Source organism: Hyperoodon ampullatus, assembly GCF_949752795.1.
Source record: "Hyperoodon ampullatus genome assembly, chromosome: 5".
Lineage (NCBI taxonomy): Eukaryota > Metazoa > Chordata > Mammalia > Artiodactyla > Ziphiidae > Hyperoodon > Hyperoodon ampullatus.
The window spans coordinates 76778369-76783266 of NC_136918.1; the positions used below are offsets into that span (position 1 = coordinate 76778369).

The 4898-nt window shown below is 51.8% G+C and overlaps 1 pseudogene across 1 annotated transcript; it reads right to left on the reverse strand.

Moving 5' to 3' along the window:
• Positions 1-266: 266 nt before the first annotated feature.
• On the reverse strand, positions 267-4625 carry LOC307053945 (transcription factor-like 5 protein; annotated as a pseudogene). The gene is made up of 4 exons: positions 3978-4625; positions 2688-2874; positions 2241-2403; positions 267-517 (listed from the first exon to the last, which is right to left on the reverse strand). The product of its transcript is annotated as a transcription factor-like 5 protein (transcript).
• Between the last annotated feature and the right edge of the window lie 273 nt (positions 4626-4898).

A 4898-nucleotide genomic window follows, 5' to 3' on the forward strand; every position in this document is an offset into this window, starting at 1 on the left:
CCATGCGCCTCTGCTGACTTTGCTGGGTTCTTTGCCCAAAATAAACCAAAGCCATGAGTCCTCCTAATGAATCATCAAACCTGGGGTTGGTCTTGGCTACCCCCATCCACCTAGCAAAGCAAGGTGACCATTGACTCTTGCCAGCTTTCCCTCCCTTGAACACAGAAGTGCCTACACCATTGTTTTCTACAAAAAGGTGCCTGTTACCAGCACTGACTCTCACCAGCTTGGCATCTAGGACAACTGTATACCACCGACAGCACGCATTACCTTCTATCTCTTTCCATGCGGTTGTCCCTCTCCCTCCGCTGGGACCTGCCCCGTGGGGGCCCGCTCTGCCTCTGCTCCCCGAGGGCGGCCTGGGGCGACTCCACCGACAGCCAAGCACCCTGCGCTGCTGTGGAGCCTTCACCCACATTCCGGAGCTCTCCAAGGGTTCTTCGTTCTATGTTTGTGTCCAACTGACGTATCCTACCCCGACTCCTCTTATTTATTGCTTGTTTACATAGCGCTTCTTCTTTGCAAAAGAAGGAAAAAGTGGTATTTTAATTTTTTGATTCTTCTAAACTTACCCTCGTGAATGCTGAATATATTTTTTGGTATTTTCGATCCAAGATATAAACATCAATGGGTAAGGAGCACACAGAACCAAACAAGAAGCACTTCAAAATTCCATAGAAACATCCGGCACAAGGCTCTAGGTTTCAAACTATACAACGGAACATAAACTAAATTAAAACACCCCAGAGGGCTTTCCTGGTGGCGCAGTGGCTGAGAGTCCGCCTGCTGATGCAGGGGACACGGGTTCATGCCGCGGTCCGGGAAGATCCCACGTGCCGCGGAGCGGCTGGGCCCGTGAGCCATGGCCACTGAGCCTGCGCGTCCGGAGCCTGTGTTCCGCAACGGGAGAGGCCACAACAGTGAGAGGCCCACGTACCGCAAAAAAAAAACACCCCAGGTATTATGTAATCAATACAACTTATACAGCAATACAATCAAAAGTCCCCCTTTTAAATCAAGAGCCATTTTAACTGTCATCTATGAATTAAAAAACCAAGAAGTTGTTTGATTTTTCTGATATTCAGAAGGGGAAAAAAAAAACAAACCTAGAAATATTTTCTCCAAAAGATTTTCTTGATATGCAATTATTCTAAGATGACAACTGATTTTCTAACTGCAATGCTCAGAAGAGGACAGAACCTAAGTAGTTTAGGATTAAACACGCCCTCACCTTACAAGTGAGATTCCCCCCACAAAAGGAGTCATCACGTCATAGCTTTGACCTGTGCTACAGAAATATGTCAAATTTCTATCACAGTACAGCAGGCGTCTAAGAAGTACCTGTGGTGATGTGCATTCCCGAGGTACTGTACAAAGCCAAACCCTCTACGATGAAAGAATCACTTAACACACATTTCAGAATGGTGATAACTTTGCAAAAGACATAGAGAGGAATTCACAAGTATTGGTAATATTTTGGTTCTTCAGCTGAGTAGTCAGTACAGGGACTATTTTAATTTTAACCTTTATACCTTACAAATGCTAACATATACTTTCACGAGCAATGTCATAAGAACAATGGAAAATTAATCACTGGCGTGGGAGAAAGAAGGAGAGCTCCATCCCTACCCTGTCTTTATCAGCTCTTGAAAAGCTTAGTGTAAGCTGTGTTATTGTTGGATAACTCGAAAAAGAATGTTTTCCAGGAAAAACGGATTGAGGGTTAACGTCAGGGGTAAGCAAAGTTTGCCTTCAGAAGTTTCTTTCTTTCTAAGACTTTCTGTATCACCTTATGGCCTCTTGCTCCCAACTCAATCCTTTGCCCACCTGCAGATGGTCCCCTAAAGCTCTGAGCGGATTTCAGACTCCTGCCTCACTCATGAAGTATGAAATAAGAGAAAAAAAAAAAAACACCTAAATTTGCTGTCAGTAACGAAAATGTACCTAAGTCTATCATGTTTCTGTTTAAGGAGGTTACTGTTAAGAAAAAGCAGCCCCTAAACTCAACGTTTCCAGGCCAAGTATAAATGTGATGTTCAAAATTCGCAAGGATGTTCCAAGTGAGGTGACTGGGCAGAGGGACAGAAGGATTCCTAAGATGCAAGCAGGCTTCCGAGATCCTTTCATTTGTTTATAAACCACCTCTCTCCCCTCCCCGACCCGTGGACAAAAAAAAAAAGGGGGGCAGAGACATCAGGCAGGAGGAGAAAGCACCTGCCAGCTTCTGTTTTATCGCTTACCTCCTACTTTAATCCGAACCTGCTCAGGCAAAGCTTTGTTTCTACTACCCAAAGTCTGTTTAGTGGATTCAATTTACCTCTGATGACAGAAAGAAAATGCTCTCGGCAATCCAACATCCTGATGCTTGGTAGCTTCAAGTACAGAACGTGAGTTACTACAACTCTGGAAAACAATGAAGCAACAGGAACGTTATCAACAGGTGACAATCTCCTCTCTACGCACAAATAAAACGCACTTTAATAGAAGTAACGTCAAAGTTATTCACATGAACTTGAAGAACTTTAGGTGCACTAAGGATTTTTAAATATCCCCGAACCACATAAATACTCTCGATTTTAACAAGTTATCGAGCTCAGTGAAAGACAAAAACAGCCTTGGGACCTAACTAAAATACAATTTATCCATTTAACACAAAAGAGCAAAGCTTCGCAAATCATTTTCCCTACCTGTGTTTGTGAAAGATTAGAATTTCCACTAGTAGAGCAACTATTTGCAGTAAACAGAGGGTATGTAAATTGAAGAGCAGTAGTTGCAGCAGCTGTTTTATTTTTCACTCATGTTCTACATTTGTTTTGTTGCTGATGAAGTGGAACACTCATTAATTCGGATGGATGGCGAATAAGAGTTACCAAACTGCCAAGACAAAAGAAACCCAGAAACACATGAAGAGTATGTGGCAGGTAAGTTTCCTGAAACACCACAATCACTATCACACTCTAATGGCTAACATTTGATTTTCTGGATAGGAACTCGAATCTGTTACCATGAATGCCCCCCATCATGGAAATCTCTACAAAACAATTATCAGCTAGTGTTGGAGGGGACAAGTTCAAACTTTCTTCCTCACATTGGAAGGTGTGGCTGTGTGTCATCTTTTAGTTACACCTCCCTTCCCATTACACTTCTGACACCAATCTCTGTTTTTTTCTGGCCATCCTCCAAACTCTGACGACTATGGGCAAAACGGGGAAAACTACAGGGTGGGGACAGACAGAAAGCTGAGGAGACACCCTAGCAGACAGGCTACTCCTCTCCGATAGTTGTTGCTGCGAGATCACTTATGGGCTGGCAGTCTGGCTGAAGGATGAAGCTGCATTTTACACTCAAAGACTCACAACATGACGTCTGTCCTCCCAGGGGATGCATCTGTGCAAGATCAGGTCAGCCTCAACCTGAGTCAACAGAGGGGGAAGCAGAGGTCTCTCCTGACATTTAGGTGGGTGATTTGGGGACAAAACCTTTGTTCCTCAGGAACATGTGTGCACTTACCTCAACTCATCTCTCTTCCACATGCAGACGCAGAGCGCACACCGCAAAGGTAATGCTGCAGGCTGTGTACTTAATATCTGCTTGCTGTGCCTGCACAGAGCACACAAACTTGCAGCTCAGCCTCCACACCCACTGAGGTCTGCTCCCTGTTAAGATGCAAGCTGCAGTGAGGCCGCTGGCCTCTGCAGAAAACCCGGGTCTACATCCAGACCGAGGCTGGTGCTTCTCTGCACAGGACCCTGGTCTACACCCGGACCCAGGCTACTGCCTCCCTGCAGAGGCCTCTGGTTCCACCCGGATACAGGCCGGTGGCCTCTGCTGAGGACCCTGGTCTACACCCAGACCCACGATGCTGCTTCTCTGCAAGGACCCTGGTCTATACCCGCACACAGCCTGCTGCTTCTCTGCACAGGACCCTGGTCTACACCCTGATCCAGCCGGGCCCGCTCCCTGGGGGATGCACCCACTTGTTGAGCGCCATGTCAGGCTCGGGGGGATCCGCACCGCGCGGGGCTGGCGGGGGCTCGGCTGCTATGCTGTTGAAGCCGTCCTCCAGGCGGACGCGCACCGCCCACTTGGCCCGCACCTCGGTCGCGCCCTCCACGTTCTCCTTGCCGGCGCCGTCGGGCGCCTTGGACCGGGGTGCGCCGGCGCCCGGTCCGTCGGCGCCCGGCGTCTTCTCGGCGGCGCGGGGCGCGCCCGCCTCGCTCAGCAGCAGCATGCGCAGCTCCTGGAAGTCGATGTGGCCCAGGCACTGGTTGGCGCCCGCGAAGCCACCATAGGCCAGCGCAGGCGGCACAGCACCGGGTACACGGGCGGCGCGACCCCGCCGCCGCGCCCACGGCCGCAGCGAAGCCCCCCGCCGCTGCGCCCGACGCCGCCGCCGCCAGGAAGCAAGAGTTGACGCGCGTCTCGAGCTCGCCGTCGGACGCCGCCGCCTCCATGTGCGAGTAGACGATGTGCTGCAGCTGCATGTACTCGATCTCCGTCATCTCCACAAGGCTCAGCTCGCTGGTCCTGAAACTCAGCCCCGCCTCGCCGAGCGCCGCATCCGCGCCCTCGGGGCCCGCCGGCCCGCCCGCCTGCGGCGGCTCCTGCTGCCCGGGGCCCGACATGCCTGCGCCAAAGGCGTGTGGCGCGCGGGCGGGCCTGCTGCGCCAGGCCGGGCGGTCGGGTACACAGAAACCGACGGCCGCGGCGGGCCTGCGCCGCCCGCCCGCAATGGCGGACCCTCCCCGGCCCCGCCCCGCCCCGCCCCGCCCCGCCCGGAGGTCCCACCCCGAGGGCGGGCCACACCCACCGCCCGCCCGCCCCGCCCCCGCCGCGGCGCCCCGTCCCGAGCTGCGCGCCCATGTTGGGGACGCGGGGTTCTGGTGGCGGGGGCGCGG